The sequence below is a fragment of the Hylobates moloch genome, unplaced genomic scaffold (assembly GCF_009828535.3).
Source record: "Hylobates moloch isolate HMO894 unplaced genomic scaffold, HMol_V3 SCAFFOLD_17, whole genome shotgun sequence".
In the NCBI taxonomy this organism is placed as follows: Eukaryota; Metazoa; Chordata; class Mammalia; order Primates; family Hylobatidae; genus Hylobates; species Hylobates moloch.
The window spans coordinates 29192501-29217801 of record NW_026652292.1 but is presented as its reverse complement, the minus strand read 5'-3'; the positions used below and the strand labels follow the sequence as shown (position 1 = coordinate 29217801).

General features: G+C 43.9%; 1 protein-coding gene and 1 non-coding gene across 5 annotated transcripts in view; one reads left to right on the top strand and one right to left on the bottom strand.

Moving 5' to 3' along the window:
• MTMR12 (myotubularin related protein 12) overlaps nt 1-25301 on the top strand; it is an 88814-nt gene that overhangs the window by 2746 nt on the left and 60767 nt on the right. The gene's annotated exons all lie outside the window — the stretch shown is intronic.
• Nucleotides 1264-1370, bottom strand: LOC116457184 (U6 spliceosomal RNA). Its single transcript, XR_004244946.1, has one exon. It is a non-coding gene; the product is annotated as a U6 spliceosomal RNA (small nuclear RNA).

Genomic DNA, 25301 nt, shown 5'->3' with positions numbered 1-25301 from the left:
ATTAGCCAGGCATGGTGGTGCACACCTGAAATCCCAGCTACTCGGAAGGCTGAGGCAGGAGAATCACTTGAACCCTGGAGGCGGAGGCTGCAGTGAGCCGAGATCGCGCCACTGCACTACAGCTTGGGCGACAGAGCAAGACTCCATCTCAAAAAAAAAAAAAAAAAAAAGAAATCTTTGGAGACAGGCATACAATGCACGAATGGGGTATCCATCACTGCAAGCATTTATCCTTCCTTTGTGTTACACACTATCCAATTATACTCTTTAAGTTATTATAAAATATACAATAAATTATTGTTGACTGTAGTCACCCTGTTGTGCTATCACTTACTAGATCTTATTCTAACTATGTTTTTGTACCCTTTAAACATCCCCACTTCCCTTTCCCCTGCTACCCTTCCCAGCTTTTGGCAACCATCATTCTGTCTCCGTGAGTTCAAATGTTTTAATTTTTAGCTCCCACAAATAAGTGAGGACATGCAAAGTTTGTCTTTCTATGCCTGGCGTAGTTCACTTAACATAATGACCTCCAGTTCTATTCATTGTTGCAAATGACAGGATCTTATTCTTTTCTATGGCTGAATAGTACTCGTGTGTGTGTACATTTTCTTTATCTATTTATGTGTTGATGATGGACACTTTGGTTGCTTCCAAATCTTGGCTATGGTGAATAGTGTTGTAATAAACATGGGAGTGCAGATTTCCATATACTGATTTCCTTCCTTTTTTAGAGACAGGATCTTGCTTTGTCGCCTAGGTTGAAGTACAGTGGCATGATCACAGCTCACTGTAGCCTCCACCTCATGTACTCAAACTATTTTCCCAAGTAGCTGGGACTACAGGTGCATGCCAGAGCACCTGGCTAATTTTAAAATTTTTAGTAGAGGTGATGTCTTGCTGCCTTGCCCAGGCTGCTCTCAAACTCCTGGGCTCAAGCAATCCTCTTGCCTTAGCCTCCCAAAGTGCTGGGATTGTAGGCGTGAGCCACCGCGCCTGGCCCTGATTTCCTTTCTTTTGGGTATATACCTAGCAGTGGGCTTGCCGGATCGTATGGTAGCTCTATTTTTAGTTTTTGAGGAACCTCCGTACTGTTCTCCACAGTGGTTGTATTGATTTACGTTCCCACCAACAGTGTATGAGGGTTCCCTTCTCTCCACATCCTTACCCACATTCGTTATTGCTTATCTTTTTTGGATATAAGCCATTTTAACTGGGATGAGATGATATCTCATACTTTTTTTTAACATTTAAAGATTTGTTAAAAATACGAAACGCTTCACAAATTTGCATGTCATCCTTGCACAGGGGCCATGCTAATCTTCTCTGTATCCTTCCAATTTTAGTAAATGTGATGCTGAAGCGAGCACTCATTGTAGTTTTGATTTGTATTTCTCTGGTGATCAATGATGTTAAGCACGTTTTCATATACCTTTTTTTTGCCATTTTTGTATCTTCTTTTGAGAAATGGGTATTCAGATCTTTTGTCCATTTTTAAGTGGATTATTAGATTTTTTTCCTATTGAGTTGTTTGAGCTTCTTACATATTCTTGCTATCCCCTGTCAGATAGATAGTTTGTAAATATTTTCTCCCATTCAGTGGGTTATCTCTTCATTTTGTTGATAGTTTCCTTTGCTGTGCAGAAGCTTTTTAACTTGATGTGAGCCCATTTGTCCATTTTTGCTTTGGTTTCCTATGCTTGTTGGGTATTCTTTGTGTCTTTTTTTTGATAGAGCCCTGGTTGAAGTGCAACTGGTCTTTAAACTTTTCTCTTCAGTGAAATTAAATTACAAGTGGAAAGTCTTCTGAAATGTGGCCAGAGTTCAAGAATGTTCAAATTCTTCATCCACCAAGTGCACATGTTGTAATTAGACATGTTTCTCTCTTTGCCCACAGTGCCTGATATATTTCCTTTGAGGGATAATTAGGGAAGGGGAGTGGTTCAGCCTCAAAATAAGCCTGAAGTGGTCACATTTTTCAGATCCTTATAGTTGGCAGTTTTGTTTTCTTGCATTAAAATAATGCTGTGCAGACACTATGCCTCTTTGTTGTAGTAGACTCTAAACATGTTTTGTAACAGAGGATAAGGCTCTGTCCTAAATTGTGGATGGTTTGTTAAAAGATAAGGGTAAGGCCGGGCATGGTGGCTCACGCCTGTAATCCCAGCACTTTGGGAGGCTGAGGTGGGTGGATCACAAGGCCAAGAGATCGAGACTATCCTGGCCAACATGGTGAAACCCCGTCTCTACTAAAAATACAAAAATTAGCTGGGTGTGGTAGTGCGTGCCTGTAGTTAGTTCCAGTTACTCGGGAGGCTCAGGCAGGAGAATCGCTTGAACCCGGGAGGCAGAGGTTGCAGTGAGCCAAGATCGTGCTACTGCATTTCAGCCTGGCGACAGAGTGAGAGACTCTTATCTCAAAAAAAAAAAAAAAAAAGAAGGTAAGGGTAGGAAGGGGTAAAAAGGCAATGTATTTTTAAGTATATAGGTTTTGCCAGGTAATCATATTATGGGAAATGCAGGTGAGCAGCATTGAGGCATGGCTTATGTGCCTCTGAGAGCTCTGGGTCTGGTAACCTTCTCTTGGCTTACCCAGTGGGAGGAGTTCCTCAGGACACTTTTCTGAACTGTTCTCCTATTTCTACCCTGCTTTCCCTCATGTTGCCTTTCTCTGAACTGCCTTGGTGTATGTCATGCTGTTGCTTCTTTCTTTTTTTTTTTTTTTTGAGACGGAGCCTCATTCTGTCACCCAGGCTGGAGTGCAGTGGCATGATCTCGGCCCATTGCAACTTCCGCCTCGCAGGTTCAGGCTGTTCTCCTGCCTCAGCCTCCTGAGTAGCTGGGACTACAGGCCCACACCACCACGCCCAACTAATTTTTGTATTTTTAGTAGAGATGGGGTTTCACCATATTGGCCAGGCCAGTCTCGAACTCCTGATCTCGTGACCCGCCCGCCTCGGCCTTCTAAAGTGCTGGGATTACAGGCGTGAGCCACCCCACCCGGCCAACTGTTGCTTATTTCTTTGTATGGGTTTTGGTAGCTGGGAAATCTCAGTTTCTTAGACACATGTTTGTTGGTAGATGACTGAGCTGCCAGAACAACCTTTATACCTAATGATGTAATGATACCTGTACCTGGTGATAAGCTTGTTCTTGGCTGATCAGATAGGTTCAGCAGTGGTGGCCTTCAGTATGCCAGAGAATCTGTCAAGAGTCAGCACTTTGTGTTGGAAACAAAAGTGCTTGACTGGATAAAGTATTTTAAGATTATGCTTTTAAACATAGTAAGCTTATTTTTTTTCCTCATGATCAGAAAGGACTGTCATCGGACAGCGTAAAATGAGGACCAGTAGTTAACTCTGACTTTTAAAATTGGATTGCTGCCAGAGTAAAATGGATTCTTCTATCCTTGATTATTCTAAATCAATGAATGTGACAGTTAAAACCATAATTTTGTATATAGGACCATAATTTAGGACCTTTGATTATGTTTTGAAAACTCTGCTCAGAGGGTTACAAGTTGGTAAAGCCAGTTAAGTGGGCAGCTGTGGGCTCTGAAAGTTGAGATGAACAGGAGGGAGAGATCTGGGGCCATCTTGATGGTACCTGATGGCTGGTACCTAAAAACATCGCAGCACCCCCACCCCAGCCCAGCCCCAGACACAGGGTGCAAAGGATGTCGGTGCCTCTGTGGGGGGACCTGCTCTAGGGAGGGATATGGTTATAGTTTGGGTACCAAATCCATCTTTCTTGTTAAATAAAACACCTGTTTGAATTATTTCATAAGCATTCTTTGTAGAAAAATAAGGTACAGATAAGCGAAAACATTTTTTAAAGAAAGATTATAAATATAAACAGCTCAGAGTGTATTCTGTACACTTTAAGCAGATATATGTGTAGGTATATATATTTTTTAACCAAATTGGGATTAATATTGCTGATCATATTTTGTAATCTGCCATTTTCACCAAAAATGTATATTGTAAACATCTTTCCATGTCAGTTGCTATCCCACAATGTCATTTAAAATTAGATCTTTGAAACTAGCCAGGCAAAATTTAGCTTTCAGAGGATGGCTGTACTTGTACCCATTTTGTGGGTATTCCAAATAGGGCTAAAATATACTTTCTAAGAGTTTAGGTCAGTGTTTGACCTGAATGAACTAATAATAGTTAACGGGCACTTATTTGTGGATTTTTAGCTTTGGAAGAGAATTTAAAGATAATATACTCTGTCTCCATTATACTCATCCTCCATCATACAGATGTGGAAACTGAGGCCCTGTAAAGTTTAATATCTTGCCCATGGATACAGTGTTATTGCAGAACAGAGATAAAAACTCTCTCCTACTAGCCAGCAGTGCCAGTGCTAAACCAGGGTCACATGAGCTCAGGAAAGGTTTTATATAGATGTGGGAAGAAAAGTCAAGAGAGATGAAGATTGAGAAGAGTAAAAAAAATATATATATATGGTGTTAATAGCTATTTTTTTATTTTTTCATTTATCCCTCAGGAAAAAAATGCATTCTGTTGCCTAGTTCTTATTTAAGGCCATTTCTTTTGGTCAGGAGAAGTGAATATATGATCCTGTAGTCTTCCCAGAGATATGACTGTGTGTATATACAAAATAAAAATGAATAATTACTAGTATTTATTAGGCACTTCTGTGTTCCAGGAACTATGCATATCTCATTTTCCCCTTTCAACAAGTTTCATGAAGGGAATACTATTATTACCCATCTTTTTTGTTTTTAGATATGGAAACTGAGACTCAGAGAAGTTGAGTACCTGTTTAAGGTCATGGAGTTTGTGCCAGGGTTTAAACTAGAGCAGTCTGACCTCGGGTCCCATTCTCTTATTCTTACATTTATGAACGTAAGGAATATTACTAGTGAAACCTGCTTATATCATGATTAGCCTTTGCACACTAGAGTACTTCCTTAGTAGTGTTCTCTAGTAGCAATTTCTTTTTTGGCTTTTGCTAGATTGTCAACCAGGTAACTGCTGAGCAGATACAGGGATCTCTTGGTTGTTTTCGTCTCTAGAGCTGGTGTTTTCGAAAGATAGAATTAATTAGTTCAGCACATATTTACTCAGCAGTTGCGGTATCCCAGATTTTTTTTTTTTTTTTTGAGACGGAGTTTCGCTCTTGTTGCCCAGGCTGGAGTGCAATGGCCCAATCTTGGCTCACCACAACCTCCGCCTCCCGGGTTCAAGCGATTCTCCTGCCTCAGCCTCCCAAGTAGCTGGGATTAGAGGCATGCGCCACCACGCCCTGCTAATTTTGTATTTTAAGTAGAGACAGGGTTTTTCCATGTTGGTCAGGCTGGTCTCGGACTCCCAACCTCAGGTGATCCACCTGCCTTGGCCTCCCAAAGTGCTGGGATTACAGGCGTGAGCCACCACGCCTGGCCGCGGTATCCCAGATATTGTTCTAGGTATTGAGTGGGGATACATCAATTTACAGAACAGATGAAATTACTGGGATGATTTTTGTTGGACCACTAACTTTGATGTCTTTGGCGGATAGATGATAACAAGAAGAGATTGGCTTGTCTTAAACAGACCTCCTGCCTTAGTCCTAGCAGTAAAAATAACTTCAAAAACAAAGTCTAGATCCTTTGCCTTCTTTTTTTTTTAAGAATTCATAACGTGGCCGGGAGCGGTGCCTCACGCATAATCTCATCACTTTGGGAGGCCGAGGCGGGTGGATCACGAGGTCAGGAGTTTGAGACCAGCCTGGCCAATATGGTGAAACCCCATCTCTACTAAAAATACAAAAATTAGCCGGGTGTGGTGGCGGACGCCTGTAATTCCAGCTACTCAGGAGGCTGAGGCAGGAGAATCGCTTGAACCCAGGAGGCAGAGGTTGCAGTGAGCTGAGATCGCGCCACTGCATTCCAGCCTGGGCGACAGAGCAAGACCCCGTCTCAAAAAAAAAAAAAAAAAAAAGAATTCATAACCTTTTCTCCATTTTCAACTAATTTTTTTAAATCTCCCAGAACTCACCCAGCTAATTTCTTAATTGCAGAATTTTCTCTTTGAGCATGGAGGTCATTGGTAGGCCATCAGAAGACATTAAAAGTCCCTCCAGAGATGGTCACTTTCTTAGCTGTGGCTTTAGCCCGATAATCTGTCCAAAGCTTCTGCTTTTTCTCTCCTGCCTGTGCTTCCTGCAGCATCTCCCTGAGTCTTATCCAACACCACACAACTTCTGCAGATGGAGCCTCAGAAAGCGTCATGACGCTCTCTCAAGCAGCACTTCCTGCAGCCTGATCAAACAGCTGCCACATGGACAGCCACTGTCTAAGAGCAGATACTTCTGCACCCTATTTCCAGCTCGAACGTTAAAATCAGGGCTACCATCAGAATTTTAGGCTGTGGGGACCCCATACTTAGAAGTTTAAAGTTCTGGATCTTTTTCTAAACATCTTAAACAGGATGTTGGGTGTTCTTCCACATTAAACCACCCTTTATGATGGTGTGCTTTAGAGGAAATTCCATTATCATAAGGGCTAAAAAACTTCCTATTGCAACAAAAAAAATGTATACCTTATTATGATAAAGACAATACAGTAAAGTTGCAGAGTTTGGAAGTTAGAAAAATAAAATTACCAATGATGGTACCTTAACCAAAGCAATGATTCCATTTATAAGTATGTCTGTGTTTTGTTCGTGAGTGTGTGTATCTCATATGGCTGCATTTCTTTTCTTTCTGTTTTTTTTTTTTTTTGGAGACGGAGTCTCACTCTGTCGCCCAGGCTGGGGTGTGATGGCACGATCTCGGCTCACTGCAACCTCTGCCTCCTGGGTTCAAGTGATTCTCCTGCCTCAGCCTCCCGAGTAGCTGGGACTACAGGCACGTGCCACCACGCCTGGCTAATTTTTGCATTTTTTAGTAGAGATGGGGTTTCACCGTGTTACTCAGGATGGTCTTGATCTCCTGACCTCATGATCCGCCCACCTCGGCTCCTAAAGTGCTGGGATTACAGGCGTGAGCTACTGCACCCGGCTTGTGGTTGCATTTGTAATTGTGTAAAAATTTATAGCCTACATGTGGTTGTCATATGTAAAGATATTATGCTTGATCCATATTGATAGATTATATAGGTTAAGTTTTTCCAGTAAATACCCACTCTCAGTTTCTCATCAAGTTGTGCTTGTGACTTCTGATGTGTTGTGTTTTTTTTTTTTTTTGAGATGACAAAGAGGGCAGTGGGTTTGTAGCCATTGACAAGAGAACATGCAGGTTCTGAAAAGGGCTCAAGCTGAGATCTTGGCTTTGTTAGGATGATGCCCATGGTAGCCACCTGTGGGGGCCTACGTGAGGTTTATAAAAAAGCAGTGGTAGACATCCCTGGTAGATGGAGTTTTGATCAACTACAAATTCAGCAACATTGATAAGCCCAAGTTGTCTCAGCCTAGCACCCTGAGTTTATTCTCACTGAATCAAGTTTATGATGGATGAGTGCTATGTAAAAATGTCTTCTAAGCTTTGAAAATGAATCATTTGAAATAAACCTCTTGAGATTGGGAGGCAGGATTGAACTGAAATAATTCTTTTAACCTCTAATCTCCTGTTGGCTTTGGGAGGAAGAATAGGGGAGTTGGAAATAGAGAGGGATTCTGGGAGGGAGTACGGTGCTGGGAGAGATGGAAAGGCCCCAGGGCCTCACCCTTCCTTTATTCCCCTTTGCTTACCTCCTGTATCGCAACTCTAAGGAAAGCAAGAGTCAGTAGCTCTTCATACTAGCTGTAATGCCAGTTCCTTTAAGCTTCAGTTATATTTCTACCTCGCAAATGGGAATAATGATATGTCCATGTTATATAATAGACATGTATGAACATTTATTAATATCAAATGCCATTATGCATGTAAAGCCCTTAGCACAGGATACTTAGCATGTAGTTAACCTTTAAGAGATATGGGCCATTATTGTTGTTATTCAGAAGTTTCGTCAGAGCCATTTGGATGGTTTCAGAAAGTGCTTAATCGTTAATCTTAAGAGTGCATAAATCTTTCCCAGCTAAGGTATTAATAAAAGGGGAGTATTTTGTTGTGATTGTTGCCATGTTGTCATGCCAGGAAAGTTCCCTGTGTGGTAACTCTTTCTTAGAAAATTTTCTGCTATCTCTAAAAGTTTCTTTTCCTGGTTCCTTTATACATTTGCGAATGATTTGGTTTATTTAAAATTCCAACGAAATGAGAACACTTAGTTGTTGACTTTTTTCATTATTAACATTTGGCCTTTGACATTTTGCTAGTTTCATTGTGTGGACTTATTTTTCTTCCCTCTTCCCTAATTTTTTTTTTTTTTTTTTTTTTTTTTTTTTTTTATACGGAGTCTTGCTCTGTCGCCTGGGCTGGAGTGCAATGGCGCGATCTTGGCTCACTGCAACCTCCGCCTGCCGGGTTCAAGCGATTCTCCTGTCTCAGCCTCCCAAGTAGCTGGGATTACAGGCTTGTGCCACCATGCCCAGCTAATTTTTGTATTTTTAGTAGAGACGGGGTTTCACCATGTTGGTCAGGCTGGTCTCGAACTCCTGACCTTGTGATCCACGCACCTTGGCCTCCCAAAGTGCTGGGATTACAGGCATGAGCCACCGTACCCAGCCCCTCTTTCCTAATTTCTAATGGTCTCTCTTCAAAGATTAAATTTTGTCCATTTATCACATCTCTTTAGTGGTTCATTTAAGAGATGAGTAAATCAAATCAAGTACAATCATAACTAGCGTAAATAAAATCAAATTGTCTCTGAAACTAATACTCTCTGTATTTCAAAGGCAGTTGTAAAACCATGCTGTTTTGATTTCACATTTAAATGCTTTTCCTAAAATAATAGCCATCGCTTTTCCCTCTTGTACCCTGTCCTTCATTTCCTATAGGCCTGGCTGGTGCACAGGCTTTCAGAGGTGGCATGTGAAACCTCAGTTGTTTTGGGAAGGGAGGGATTTCAGCCGTAAGATAGGGCTTATGTATAAGTGGGGGCAAGGGAAGCCCTGGCCACAATGATGAAATATGTTGAAGATGACCTTCCTCTTGTGACAGATTGCCAGCTCCTGTTTCAATGTTTTTTGTTTTTTGTTTATGTTTTTGTTTTTGTTTTTTTGCTTTTGTTGAGTTTTTTTGTTTGTTGTTTTTTATTTTTTGTTTATTTTTATTTTTATTCTTTTTTTTTGAGATGGAGTACGCTCTGTCACCCAGGCTGGAATGCTGTGGCACAATCTCCGCCTCCCAGTTTCAAGCGATTCTTGTGGTGTCTCAGCCTCCTGAGTAGCTAGGGTTACAGGCATGTGCCACCACGCCCGGCTAATTTTTATATTTTTAGTAGAGACGGGGTTTCGCCGTGTTGGCCAGACTGGTCTCAAACTCCTGCCCTCAGGTGATCCACCCACCTCGGCCTCCCAAAGTGCTGGGATTACAGGCATGAGCCACCACGCCCGGCCTTTGCTAAGAGTATTGAAATACTTGAGAATACTTGAAGTGAATGAGTCCTGTTTTTCAAATAAAAAAATCTGTGTTCCTCCAGACATAACATTGCCTCCCTTGAGATCAACTTCGCAATGTGTCCCTGTCCTCGGAAGAAGTAATGATTCTCTTTCACTCTTGGTCTCCCCATGAATATTTGCCTCCTGTCTATGCAAACCACTGGGAATAGCACTTTCCCTAGGGAGTCCGTCAGTCTGTGGTATGGGGTATCTTGTTAGTTAAAGAAGGGACTCTGGGGCTCAGATCCCAGGGATGAGATGTTTGGCATCAGCAGGTGCCCCTGTTTTATCTCTGAGGGACTCCTGGGCTGGCCTCAGTGTTTATACTTTGTGCCTTCTCCTTTGATGCCCAAATGTATTCTCTTGGCCCCTCTTTTTTCACTCTTTACCCCTCTTTTTTCACTCTTTACCTACCTACCTACCTGTCATCTGTCTGCAGCCCCCAGCCCCACCCCAGCTTGCCTAGTTTAGCTTCAAGTTCACTTGCCCTACAAATCTTTTTCTTTCTTTCTTTCTTTCTTTTTTTCTTTGAGATGGAGTCTTGCTCTGTTACCCAGCCACAGTGCAGTGGCAAGATCTCGGCTCACCGCATCCTCCACCTCCCAGGCTCAAGTGATTCTCCTGCCTCAGCCTCCTGAGTAGTTGGGACTACAGGCGCACGCCACCACACCTGGCTAATTTTTGTATTTTTAGTAGAGATAGGGTTTCACCATGTTGGCCAAGCTAATCTTGAACTTCTGACCTCAGGTGGTCTACCTGTCTCAGCCTCCCAGAGTGCTGGGATTACAAATGTGAGCCACTGTGCCTGGCCCCTACAAATCTCTTTATGCAGCTTTACCTTCTGCAGAAGAGAAGAGGCTGCTTTTTCTCTTTTTGTTTGAATGATCGCTTTCTGCTACCTGCTGAATAAAGATGATCCATGCTAAAAGGATAACAGGAAGAACCTGGTATACCTATAAGTAGTGCTCAAGGAACGCAGTAAGTATGGCAGATGTAATCTGGGTGGCAGACAGAGGGGGTATGGGAGCTCTGGGGTGCATGAGAGAGGCCCTCAGTGTGGTGTGGGTGTGACTGTCTCTGTGTCTGGTCCTATTACAGAGGAGCAACTGAGAAATAAACCAACCGCAGTAGGAGTTTGGGGATGGGAGCAAGGTGCCATAGCATTGCGGAAGAGACTTTGATTTTGGAAAGTTCTGATCCAGGCTCACCACTTGACGGTGACCTTAGACATGTAACTTCGCCTATCCGAGACTTCCTTTACTTACCTGTAACGTGAATAGGTGTCTTCCCTGCAGGCTTATTTAGAGGATGAGAAGAAATAAACCATATAAACCCAGCTAAAGACCTGACACATGGCAGATACTCAACAACTGCTAGATGCTGTTATTATTAATAACTTGAACTGGAAGATTTGTTATTTAAGCAACATTTTTATGTATCTGCCATTTGCTAAGCACTATTAAAATTAGGAATGCAAAGAAACAGTCTGTGCACTCAGGAGCTTCACATTCTCTTGGGGAGATGGCTGGTCACCAGGGTTCTCTGCACAGAGGTCAGAGCTGCCTACTTATGAGGGAGGCATGCCCAGGTGCTCTGGGGGCACAGAGCAAAACCCACTGCAGAACCCGAGGCAACATCCAGTCTTATGCAAAAGCTGTGTAGGACTTGGAAAGGTCGACATTAAAGCGGGATTTGGTGTGGGGAGAAGGGGGATAATGTAGCAAGCAGGCAAGAGGGGTGTGAAAGGTTCATAGCTGTGTTGGGACTGGGTGACATCTTTCCTCATCCCTTATGTAAGGTGTGTGCACACGTGTGTGATAGTGAGAGAGAAGTCTTGAGGAATAGAATCCAAGGGGCGCTGCTAGGACCTGCAGGAGTATCTCCAAGATTCTATTGAGGAGTCCTTCTTTCTGTGACATGCTGCTGTACCATAGATCAGTCTGGACCTTAGTGAGCCTGTGGACACCTCTCCTCTGTCCCTGGTTCCTCTTGCCTTCTTCCTGCTCCAAGCCTTTTAACTTCTCCCAGCTCTTCCCCTAACTTAATGTTTATAGAGCAGTTTTGGAGGCGGTGGTAGAAGGGGAGGCACAGACGGCAGTGCCATGTGTCTCTGCAGCTGCTGTCAGTCACATCCATTAGCTTAAATCATAAAGCAGTGACAGCCCCATAACTGCCACCTGACACCTTTTTTCTGCCACTTGTACATAGCCCAACACAACAATCTTTACTTTCAGTATAATCTGGTAGTTAAGAGCATGGCTTTGGTGTCACACAGGGCTTTCTACTTGCTAATGGTGAATTTGGGTTGGGTGTTTAACTTCTCTGAACCTCAGTTTTCTGATCGGTTAGATGGGGATAAAATAAAAGTAGCCCATAAGGTTGCTGTTAGTCTTAAGTGATGCAATCTATGGAAAGCTGTTTATACAGTACCTGGCATGTAGTGAACATTTATTAAATGTTATTTAGTTGCTATTATTCCTCACCACCCCAGAAGCTGCAGCTGTGTGTGTGTGTGTGTGTGTGTGTGTGTGTATGCGTGTGTGCGCATTCATGTGTGTGTTCTTTGGGCCACCAGTGCAGGTCCTGATTGTGGCAAGACTTGACCTCATTTCCTTCCAGCATTGTTCTTCTCTGGCACTCTAAGTGTGTGTCTGGAGCCAGGCATGCTGTCTCTCTTATAGGACTGTGCCATACCCACCATGGGTACCTTTACAGTCTACCTAGAGGGCCTCCCTTCCTGCACAGTTTTCTTTGTCAGTGAGTCATTTCCTGTAACAGTATCTTCGTCTGTCTCAAGGGCTTCTAGGAGGACTTGGGGTTTGGGCAGCATGTTAAGTCTAGAGCTTGATACCTGCAATTCAGCTTGGCTTCCCTCTCCTTTCAAGTGAGCCTTCCCAGCTTCTGCCAACAGCACCCTTCTTTCCCTAATCACTCATATGCCAAACCAGTCACAGCCCCCACTGTGCCCTTTGTGGGGCCCTCTGTGGTGATCCGTCTGTATTTCCATGGCCACCTTCTGCGTAGCATCTCCTGGTGCGTGCAACCACCTACCGCAAGAGCTTGACTGGCCTCTCCACTTCCCACTGTCCCCATCTGCACCACCCCCAGATGCCCACACACCACAGCCAGCCTTCTGCTGAACGCGGCCTTCATGTTGTCATCTTCCCATTTAAGAGCCCTCCACGCTTCTTGCCCCTTCCACTGATCCAAATCCTAACCAGCTTTCAAGGCACAGCTAAGATCCTGCCTGCTTCTGGTTCTGTTGAAGGAGCATTAGCTTGGATTTGGGAGGCCTCTGGCTCTAGCCATTTCTTTTCTGTGTGACCTTTTGCTTCCTGAGGCAGGTCCTTATCTCATCAAGCTTGCCAACCCTCTTTGGGTGTGGTTCACAGATAATAAGAGAACCAAGCCAGTTAGTTAACTGTTTGGTGAGATCAGGTCTGTGGGGTCTGAGGCTTATACTGGTATTTGGGTCCTAACATTTATTTTCTAATGTAAGTTTCATTTATTTATTTCTTTATTAGGGAGAGTTTAATGAGGTGTTGGATTGTTTAAAGGCCTAGTGAATGCCTGGTGAGAGTGATCCTTGCTGAGAATTATAAATGAGTAATGTTTTCACTGCACTTCAAGAAATGATGAGCTGTCAAAACAGTGAGGAATTTAGTTTGCATCTTAATGAGCAGATACTCTCGTCCTTCAAAAAAAAAAAAAAAAAAAAAAAACATGAGGTCAGGAAAAAAACAGTGTCTAAATGTGAAGAAAAGGATTTAGAATGGCCAAGTGAATTAGTATTGCTTAGCTGTTGGGGGTAATGAATTGTCCAAGGTCATTGCCTGTTCCCCTGCCCTGGAGACTTGTTACAACTGAAAGGACATTTGTAGGTATTACTTTGTAATAGGAAAAAAGTTGAAGATTTGTGGTTGCCTAGGGTTAGGGGTACAATGTAAACAGAGGGATTAAGTGGGGAATAACAGGTCAGCTTTGGTATGAAGTGCTTTGCCTTAGAATATTCCTTTTGGGGTGATGAAAATGATCTAAAATTGCTTGTGGTGATGATTGTACAACTAAATATACTGAAAACCATTTCAACACTTTATATTGTTAAACATTAAATACTTTGGTGAATTACATGGTTGGTAAATTATATCTTTTTTTTTTTTTTTTTGAGATGGAGTCTCGCTCTGTCACCCAGGCTGGAGTGCAGTGGTGCAATCTCAGCTCACTGCAAGCTCCGCCTCCCGGGCTCATGCCATTCTCTTGCCTCAGCCTCCTGAATAGCTGAGACTACCAGCGCCCGCCACCACGCCCAGCTAAATTTTTGTATTTTTTAGTAGAGACGGGGTTTCACCATGTTAGCCAGGATGGTTTTGATCTCCTGACCTCGTGATCCGCCCGCCTTGGCCTCCCAAAGTGATGGGATTACAGGCATGAGCCACCTCGCCCGGCCTTTTTTTTTTTTTTTTTTTTAAGAGACAATGTTTTCCTCTGTCACCCAGGCTGGAGTGCAGTAACGTGATCATAGCTCACTGCAACCTTCAACCCCTGGGCTCAAGGGATCCTCCCACCTCAGCCTACTGAGTAGCTGAGACTACAGGCACGTGTCACTGTCCCTAAATTTTTTTTTTTTGGTAGGGACAGGTTTTACTATGTTGCCCAGGCTAGTCTCAAACTCCTGGCCTCAAGCAATCCCCACTCCCCCACCACCTCACCCTTCCAAAGTACTGGGATTACAGGCAAAGTGTAAATCGCCATGCCCAGCCAATTATACCTTTTTTTTTTTTTCATTTCTTTTTTTGGAGACAAGGTCTTGCTCTGTTGCCCAGACTGGAATGCAGTGGTGTGATCTCAGCTCACTCCAGCCTCAACCTCCTGGGCTGAAGCAATCTTCCTACCTTAGCCTCCCAAGTAGCTGGGACTACAGGTACACACAACATGCCCAGGTAATTTTGTTCATTTTTTGTAGAAACAAGGTCTCACTATGTTACCCAGGCTGATCTCGAACTCCTGGGCTCAAGAGATCCTCCTGTCCTCGGCCTCCCAAAATGTTGGGATTACAGACGTTAGCCACTGTGTCTGACCTCAATTATATCTTAATAAAGTTTTCTTTTTTTTGAGACAGAGTCTTGCCTCGTCATCCAGACTGGAATGCAATGGTGTGATCTCAGCTAACTGTAGTCTCCACCTCCTGGGTTCAAGCAATTCTCCTGTCTCAGCCTCCCCAGTAGCTGGGATTACAAGCATGTGCCACCATGTCCGGCTAATTTTTTTTTGTATTTTTAGTAGAGATGGGGTTTCACCATATTGGCCAGGCTGGTCTCAAACTCCTGACCTCAGGTGATCTGCCCACGTTGGCCTCCCAAAATGCTGGGATTACAGGAATGAGCCACCATGCCCGGCCTTGATAAAGCTTTTACAAAGACAGAGTTTAAAGTTCAAAAGTACTAAGCTTGGTGTCAGAATTGATACTGAGTTCTGGCTTTACCATCTGGTTCTGTGAACCTGGGTTCATTATTTAAACCCTTAGCGCTTCATTGGCCTTATCTGTAAAGTGGGGATGAAAATACCATACAGATTGTTGTTAAGTGACATAGGACATTGAAAGTGGACATAGTAAACTCCAATGACATATTTTTATGTGTTTAATTTAGGCATATATCATTGTGGGTAATAGATGCTTAGTCTGAAATGCTCTGTCGAGTTTCCAGGTAGCCCTCTGAAATGAATACAGGTTGAGTATTTCTAATCTGAAAATCCAAAATCCCTTCCTTTGAGTGTCATGTTTGGATTAAGAACATTTAACCTGTCCATTTTAGGGCTGAGAACTGATTTGCATACCGCGTAAACAGCAGAATACTGAAAGACCAGGTACCCGGTTAGGTTTGTGTATGTGGTTTGTTACCTTGAGACCAGACATTGTCAGTTAGCCTCTTACTGCATGTCTGCCTCCCTGGCTTCAGATGCTGTTCTCTTGGTTTATTGTCAGAGTAATTGTTGCTTGTAACTGCCAAAAGTATATAGCTGGTGGAATAGAGCTGTGGTTAGCAGCAAAGCTGCCTCCTGTCATGCTTTCAGAAGCATGGGGAATGAGCCTGCTAGTCAGGCCTGCCCAGAGGGAGCTAAGCCCTCTGACCAGGAGTGGGATACCAGCAGCCCTGGGAATCAGCTTCAGGAAATAAATCCTGTTTTGGTTTTTAGCTTCCTACAGCTGGATAGTGGATGGATTCATTCAGTCTTTAGTCTGTATTCTCAGTGAGAAAGCTCCAAATTAAAAGTCTGACCTTGACTATGCCCCTACTCTATTTGTGAGACCAGAATGTATTTCTGGAAGCCAGCTAAGGGAAGAATGTGACAATAGTTCAGTGATACTTGGCACTAATACACTTAGGTAGGAATTTTTAAGAGAGCAATTTCTTTAATTTCACAAGAGCTATGCATAGGATTGAAGAATATTATCAGGATCAAGAATTATTGTTTCTTTGTATGTTTTCATGTGTCCATTCTTTCAGCAGACTTACTGACAATTTACTGTCTTGTCAGGAATTATATGCTAGGAGTTGAGGCTAAAAATCTGTAAAGGTACAGCCTCAGCCCTGAGTTTGTATCATTGGTTGGCAAGACAGACAAGGTAAGAGATTCTTGCAGTTCAGCGTGAAAAGTACTATGCTTGGCCAGGTGTGGTGGCTCACACCTGTAATCCCAGCACTTTGGGAGGCCAAGGTGGGCAGATTACTGGAGGTAAGGAGTTCAAGACCAGCCTAGCCAACGTGGTGAAACCCCGTCTCTACTAAAAAAAAAAAAAAAAAATTAACCAGATGTGATGGTGGGCACCAGTAATCCCAGCTACTAAGGAGGCTGAGGAATGAGACTGTCTTGAACCTGGGAGGCAGAAGTTGCAGTGAGTCAAGATCATACCACCGAACTCCTGCATGGGTGACAGAGGGAGACTGTGTCTTTAAAAAAAAAAAAAAAGGAAAAGTGCTGTTCTGGAGGCATATACAGAGTGTGGTTTGGGTATCTAGCAATGGGGCACCTCAGTGTTCTGATGGAGAGAGTTTTGACCACAGAAAGCCTCACAGGACCTGAACTGTGTGGACAGTGGATTTGACAGTGAGTTGGATGGACAGGAGTGGAGACAGTGGGTTGGGTGGTCCCAGTGGATGCAGTAGGGGCCAGTTGGAGGCAGTGCAACTGGCAGTCGGGAGCATGCGAGCTAGGAAATAATGGTGGCCCAAAGTCAGAGTGACAACAGGGATGGATAGACGTGGGCAATTTGGAGCAGAGCACAGGGTGTTAGAGGCAGGGAGTAGGTAAGAGTGACTCCCAGGTTTCTGGTGTGGCCAGCTGGGTGGCTGGTCCTGAACCAGAGCTCAGAGGAACAGATTTGGCAAGGGATGGTGATGAGCTGATTTTGAAATGTCAATTGAAGGATCTGAGGGACATTCTGGTGCGGGTAGCCAGAAGGCTGTTGAGGTGTCCAGGCCTGGAGCTCTGAAGGCAGATCTGGAGTGAAGTACCACTTAGGGGTCATCAGCCTATATTGTTGAAACACTTTTGAGTGAGAGAGCTCATCCAGGGAAGACAGGGTTTGTGAGGAAGTAAGAGGACCCTGCCCAGAAAGGAGACTTGACCAACAAGAGCCTGAGAAAGTGAGTGTTGGCCTGTATTAGGATTCCCTGGAGGGACAGAACTAATAGGATATATATATTTCTCTCCTATGTATATCTGGAGTTTATTAACTTACATGATCACAAGGTCCCACAATAGGCTGTCTGCAAGTCTGAGGAGCAAGGAGAGCCAGTCAGAGTCTCAAAACTGAAGAACTTGGAGTCCGATGTTTCAGGCCACGAAGCATCCAGCATGGGAGAAAGATGTAGGCTGGGAGGATAGGCCAGTCTCGCCTTTTCACCTTTTTTTTTGCTTGCTTTATATTCACTGGTAGCTGATTAGATTGTGCCCACCAGATTAAGAGTGGGTCTGCCTTTCCCAGCCCACTGACTCAAATGTTAATTTCCTTTGGCAACACCCTCACAACCACACCCAAGATCAATATTTTGTATCCTTCAATTCAATCAAGTTGACACTCAGTATTAACCATCACAAGTCCACCCCTTGTCAACTTGAACCCATACACATCTCCTGAGATCATACATAATCTTCAAATAAAGACAATAATAAGGTCATAATTATGCCTAACATAGTACAACTATCCTTCATACAACTGGAAACTCACCAATCCCCAACCCAAATACCATTACATAAAGTTAACAATACTTAAATGCTGATATGAAGTCAATAAATCTTATGTCGTATGATAAAGGGAAAGGAAATAAAATAAACGTATATATGCACAAACATGTTTTAACAAAAGAAGGAGGAAATACTCATGACAAAGTTCTCATTTCTGCAGCTGGTCATGTGGTCATAGCTGGTATTGATGACTACCTTCTTCTACTACTTATTCTGTATTTCCCTTTCCTTCAGCAAATACCTCAGCAGGTCATGGTTTTTTCCCTAGTGGAGTGACCCAAACCTTTATTCCTGTGGAGTCTGGACCATTTGTAGTCCTGCCTGGATTGGGCTGTTGTTGTTTCCCATTGACCTTAATCACAGGGCATGGTAATACTAAGAGACGCCCTAATGGATCTCCTGTATTCCATGCATACTCTTCCTTACCTCCATTATGGAGAGTAGACTGATTTCATTTTGATAGTCCGGGTCAATCACCCTGGCCAACACTGTAACTCCCTTCTTAGCCTATTGACTTAAAGGTAGAAGGAGCCCAAAGTGTCCAGGTAGCAATCTTAACTTCCAGTTTAATGGAATTGTTGTGTCTCCTGGTGGCAGTGTTCCTCCCTCTGGAACTAAGACCTCTAGACCAGCAGAACATAATGTCGCAGGAACAGGAAGCAAAAATTTTGCTAGTGGATCACTAGGGGTGATGGTGAGTGGTGCCACTTCCATTTCCACCCTTTAATTCCTGGACCTGTGAATTCTGGCTATGGGAGAAACCATACCATATATTGAACGCTGATTCAGAGCATACATGGCCTTCTAGAGAACTTTGCCCCAGCCCTGCAAATTATTGTCACCTAGTTGGCATTGTAATTGTGACTTCAAAAGGCCATTACACCATTCTATCAATCCAGCTGCTTCAGGATGATGGGGAACATGATAAGACCAGTGAATTCCATGAGTATGAACCCACTGCCGCACTTCTTTAGCCGCAAAGTGAGTGCCTTGGTCAGAGGCAATGCTGTGTGGAATACCATGATGGTGGATGAGGCATTCATGAGTCCACGGATGGTAGTCTTGGCAGAAGCATTGTGTGCAGGATAGGCAAACCCATATCCGGAGTGTGTATTGCAGTAAAGACAAACCTCTGCCCTTTCAATGATAGAAGAGGTCCAATATAATCAACCAGCCACCAGGTAGCTGGCTGATCGCCCTGAGAGGAATGGTGCCATATCGAGGGCTCAGTGTTGGTCACTGCTGCTGGCAAACTGGGCACTCAACAGTGGTCGTAGCCAGGTCAGCCTTGGTGAGTGGAAGTCCATGTTGCTGAGCCCATGCATAACCTCCATCCTTGCCACCAGGGCCATTTTGTTTATGGGCCCATTGGGTGATGACAGAGGTGGCTGGAGAAAGAGGCTGAGTGATGTCCACAGAACGAGTCATCCTATCTACTTGATTATTAAAATGCTCCTCTGCTGAGGTCACCCATTGGTGAGCACTCACATGAAGATAACAAATATCTTCACAGTTTTTGACCACTCAGAGAGGACCATCCACATAACTCTTCCCCAAATTTCTTTGTCACCAATTTTCCAATCATGCTTCTTCCAAGTCCCTGAACATCCAGCCAAACCATTGGCTACAGCGTATGCATCAGTATATAATCTCACATCTGGCCATGTCTCCTTCCATGCAAAGTGCACAACCAGGTGCACTGCTCAAAGCTCTGCCCACTGGGAAGGTTTCCCTTCGCTGCTGTCCTTGAGGGATGTCCTAGAAAGGATCTGTAGTGCTACAGCTGTCCACTTTCGGTGGTGCCTGCATATGGTGCAGAACCATCTGTGAACCTGGCCCTGGTTTTCTGTTCCTGTCAGCTGATCATAGGGAACTCCCCATGAGGTTATTGGTGCAGGCTGGGGAAGAGAAGGTAGGGTGGCAGGTGTGGAGATCATGGGCATTTCAGCCACTTCCTCATGTAACTTGTGCCTTCAGGACCTGCTCGAGCCCAATCACATATATACCACTTTCATTTGATGATGGAATGCTGCTGTGCACGACCCACTTTATGGCTAGATGGTCAGAAAGTGCCCAATTCATGATGGGCAGTTCAGGTCGCATGGTGACTTGACCCATAGTCAAACATTCAGTTTCTACCAAAGCCCAGTAACGGGCCAAGAGCTGTCTTTCAAAAGGAGAGTCGTTATCTGCAGAAGATGGCAGGGCCTTGCTCCAAAATCCTGGAGGCCTCCACTGTGATTCACCTATGGGGGCCTGCCAAAGGCTCCAAACAGCATCCCTATCTGCCATTGACACCTCAGGCACAATTGGATCATCTGGGTTTTGTGTCCCAAGTGGCAGAGCAGCTTGCACGGCAGCCTGGACTTGTTACAGAGCCATCTCCTTTTCTGGACCCTACTCAAAACTTTCAGCCTTTTGGGTCACTCAATAAATGGGCTGGAGTAACACACTCAAATGAGGAATATGTTGCCTCCAAAATCCACATAGGCCCACTAGGCATTGTGCCTCTTTCTTGGTTGTAGGAGGGGACAGATGTAGCAATTTATCCTTCATCTTAGAAGGAGTATCTCGACAGGCCCCGCACCACTGGACCCCTAAAAATTTTACTGAGGTAGAAGTTCCCTAAATTTTAGTTGGATTTATTTCCCATCTTCTGGCACGAAAATGTCTCACCAGTAAGTCCAGTGTGTTTGTTACTTCTTGGATAATGTCATCAATATAATGGACCAGTGTGATACCTTGTAGAAGCAAAAAGCGATCAAGGTCTCTTCGAATAAGATTATGACACAAAGCCGGAGAGTTGATATGTCCCTGAGGTAGGACAGTGAAGGTATATTGTTGGTCTTGCCAGCTGAAGGCAAATTGCTTCTGGTGGGCCTTATGGACAGGAATGGAGAAAAAGGGATTTGCCAAGTCAATGGCTGTATACCAGGTACCAAGAGATGTGTTAATTTGCTAAAGCAATGAAACCACATCTGGTACAGCAGCTGCAACTGGAGTCATCTCTTGGTTAGGCTTACGAGAATCTACTGTCATTCTGCAAGATCCATCTTCTTCTGCACAGGCCAAATAGGAGAGTTCAACAGGGATGTGGGAGTCACCACTCCTGCGTCTTTCAAGTCCTTGATGGTGGCATTAATCTCTGCAGTCCCTCCAAGGATGTGATATTGTTTTCGATTTACTATTTTTCTAGGTAGAGGCAGCTCTAACGGCTTCTGTTTAGCCTTTTCCACCATAATAGCCCTCACCCTACCAGTCAGGGAGCCAGTGTGGGGGTTCTGCCAGCTGCTAAGTATGTCTATGCCAATTATGCATTCCACCACTGGGGAAATAACAGGATGAGTCTGGGGACCCACTGGACCCACTGAAAGTCAGACCTGAGCTAAAACTCCATTAATTACCTGACCTCCATAAGCCCCTACTTTAACTGGAGGACCACAGTGACACTTTGGGTACCCTGGAATCATTGTCAGCTCAGAACCAGTGTCCATTAGTCCCTAAAATGTCTGATCATTTCCCTTTCCCCAGTGCACACTTAACCCTGGTAAAATGTCAGAGGTCTCCTTGGGGAAGGATGAGAGAAAGATCCACTGCATAAATTGTCGGTAATGTAGTGGGTCCTTCCTGAAGGGGACCCGGCCTCCCCTTCCTTCAGGGGGTTCTGGGTCTGTAAACGGGCTCAAGTCTGGAAATTGACTGAGGGGCCGTGATTCTCTGTTTTTATAATTCAAACTAGTCTTTTGTCCATTCGACCTGGAAGTTTTCTGTTTATATAAATTAGGTAGGAATGCAGTAGGCTTTCTATCAGTTTCACTTCTAGGAACAGCATGATTAATTAGCCAATGCCAGAGCTCTACATGAGTCAGACTATTCTGATTGCTGCTTTATCTCTACCGTCCATTACAGTAGCTATGAGCACCTTGTCTTTGACAGTTGAGTGCTGCCACTTGGCCCCTGCCACCCAGGGATCCAGTTATTCCCATTGTATTTATATTTTGTAGTGGAGTGATTGCAGTTCCCACTGTTAGATCTGACATACAGAGAAGAGCAATTACAGGGCTCTTCAATGTTGCAGGTGCTGCCCTCACAAATCTGTTTTGCAAAGCATTGATCAAGGATATATCTTCTGGACCCTCCCAGCTGGGATGAGTAGGTCTAAAGTGACTAATCCACTCCACCATCCCAATCTCCCTAAGCCTTTGGATCCCTTACTCTACATTAAACCAAGGGAGATCAGGCATTTCTAGCTCACTCATAGTGGGCCATCTTTTAATCCACATTTCAGCTAACCAAGCACATAAACCGTTAGAACCTTTTTTAACTCCCTGAGCTGCAACATTAAAAGCAGAGTCCGTACTTAGTGGGCTCAAATCAATAAATTTAGCCTGATCCAACTCTATGTTCCTTCTACCATTATTCCATAGCCTTAATATCCATTCCCATGCCTATTCTCCAGATTTCTGTTTATAAACTCAAGCAGTTCTTTTCAAGTGTAGCGTACCTCGTCACGGGTCACAATCTCAACCTCACCTCATCCACTGGGACTTTAGTCTAGTTATAGGTCTAGAAGCAAACAGGGGTGTTGGGGGTGGCTCCTGAGGAGAATCAGCATTATCTTACCTTACACATTATATTATGTGTATATATATATACACGTATATATATATATATATATATAAAGGGGAGTTTATTAAGTATTAAATTATATGATCACAAGGTCCCACACTAGGCTGTCTGCAAGCTTGAGGAGCAAGGAGAGCCAGCCGAAGTCTCAAAACTGAAGAACTTGGAGTCTGATGTTTGAGGCCAGGGGAGGCCATCAGTGTTGCCTCAGGCAATGCAGAGTTTATCTCAGACAAAGGTGGAAAGGCTGATGGCAGTATGCGTCAGGGAGGGGATGTTGCCACTACTGGGGATGGGGAAGCTGTTCCTTCTGGCAAAAAAAGTTCATCAGAGTTTGCAAGCTCGGTGTCCCCAACTTCATCAGGGTCCTCCCACACGTTCCCATTCCAAGTTGCAGGGTCCCATTCTTTTCCCATGAATGCCTTCACTTTAACAAAAGACACCTGGCGAGGCTGTGCATGCTCCTTTCGTTGCAGTTCAGCCACTCGCATGATAAGAGCTTGTATCTGTTTTTCCACAATTTCAGCTCTTTCTCTGCCAGAGATAAGACTCTCACTCAGGACAGTCTTAGCAGATTTGAGGCTCAGTATCTGCTTCTGAAGGCAGGAGATAGAATCCCTGAGTTCATCATTTTCTTTCATCACTTTGTCCACTGAACTTAGGAGCAACCAACCAGCTTCATTATGTTCCTTGGTTCTCCACATATGGTCAAAGGTATTATATATAGAGTCACTAAACTCCTTGCCTCTCATGAGCGATGAATCAGGAGTGTCAAATGCGTTTGTTTTGCATATCTTTCTAAACAGTTCATGTCAAGGACTATCAGTGTTCTCTACTTCCATTAGCAGTAGAGTCCTTAGCATTTTTGGGTCTAATCATATTAAGCAGCCAACTCCACGACGAATGAAAGAATGCCATCCTTAATATTCTGTACCTCTAGAACCACTCCTGGCACCAAAATCCGTATTAGGGTTCCCAGATGGATAGAACTAACAGGTTGTATGTATGTATGTGTGTGTATATATATATATACACACATATATATACACATGTGTGTATATATATATATAAAGGGGAGTTTATTAAGTATTAAATTATATGATCACAAGGTCCCACACTAGGCTGTCTGCAAGCTTGAGGAGCAAGGAGAGCCAGCCGAAGTCTCAAAACTGAAGAACTTGGAGTCTGATGTTTGAGGCCAGGAAACATCCAGCACAGGAGAAAGATGTAGGCTGGGAGGCTAGGCCAGTCTCACCTTTTCATGTTTTTCTGCCTGCTTTATATTCACTGGTAGCTGATTATATTGTGCCCACTAGATTAAGGCTGGGTCTGCCTTCCCCAGCCCACTGACTTAAATGTTAATCTCCTTTGGCAACACCCTCACAGCCACACCCAAGATCAATATTTTGCATCCTTTAATCAGGTTGACACTCAGTATTAACCATCACATGGCCATTCTGTCTGTAACTAATTTCTGCTCATTTTCAGGTCTCAGTATAAATTACACTTCCTGAGTGCAGCAGTCTTCTTTGACCCTTTCTGAATGTAGTTCAGTGTTTCTAAGTGTTCCCATTGTACCCTGTATTTCCTCTAACATAGCACATTTCTACCAAGGCTGTCAGACTCCTGTGTTCTCTGGGGACTTAGGTGCTGTGTATTGTGTTCATTCCTGTGTTTGCTGTGTGTGGAAGAGAGCAGGTGCATAAGAGATGATCATTCAGTAAATGAAAGAGCATGTGAACTCAAGGAGAGGAGCAGTGCCCAGGAGGAGGAGGCATGGTCGGCTGGGGGAGGCAGGTTGGATTGTGGTTGAGAGTACAACCCTCGTCAGATAAACCCTTGTCAGGTAAAGCGTTTCAGGTAAAGGCTTGAGACCCACTTCTCTTAACCTGGCTTAGTCTCATTTTCATCTCTAAAATGAAACAATAATAGTAGTTAACTAAGCTCTGAAGAATAAATGAGATGATGTGTAGAGATAGAGATAGAGATAGAATCTTTTATAGGCTTCTGGCCCTTACAGCACCCATTACTTAGCATTGTAGTTATTTTTTGTCATCTGAATTTCATGAGGGCAAAAGTCAGTCCTTTTTTTTTTTTTTTTTTTGAGACAGGGTCTCACTTTGTCGCCCAGGCTGGAGTACAGTGGCACAATCACGGCTCCCTGCAGCCTCAACTTTCAACCAGTCCTCCCATGTCAGCCTCCTGAGTAACTGGGATAAGTGCATTCCACCATGCCTGGCTAATAAAAGTCAATTCTTATTCATCATTTTATTATTTATTTTTTGGAGACAGAGTCTTCCTCTGTCACCCACACTGGAGTGCAGTGGCATAATTACAGCTCACTGCAGCCTCCACCTCCTCAGGTTCAAGGTGATCCTCCTACCTCAGCCTCCTGAGTAGCTGGGACTACAGGTACATGCCACCATGCCCTGCTAATTTTTATATTTTTTATAGAAACAAGGCTTTGCCATGTTGCCCAACCTGGTCTCGAACTCTTGGGCTCAAGTGAGCCACTTGCCTTGGGCCTCCTAGAGTGCTGAGATTATAGACATGAGCCACTGTGCCTGGCCTTACTCATCATTTTATCCTTAGTGTTTGGTACTTAACATGTTCAGGAGCTATTTGTTGAAATGAATTAGTATATATTAGAGATGGGTCATTTTGCAACTCTGAGTAACCAGATACACAACTTAAATATTGACTCAGGCCCATTGGAGCCCTGTGATTTTGGGCCACTCCTCAGAAACATAGTTCTGAGAAGAGATCAGGTTGGCAACTCTTTTGATGCTGGACCAGCTGTGTGATACGGGTTCCAGTAGGTGTGTCTCCTTTGGGCCATAAGCTTGCTAAAGAATGGGTGGCAGTTCTCAAATTCTCATCTCTTGTCTGGCATAGACATTGCCAGAATGGGAGTGCTTCTGGCTTAGCATGGGCGAGGTT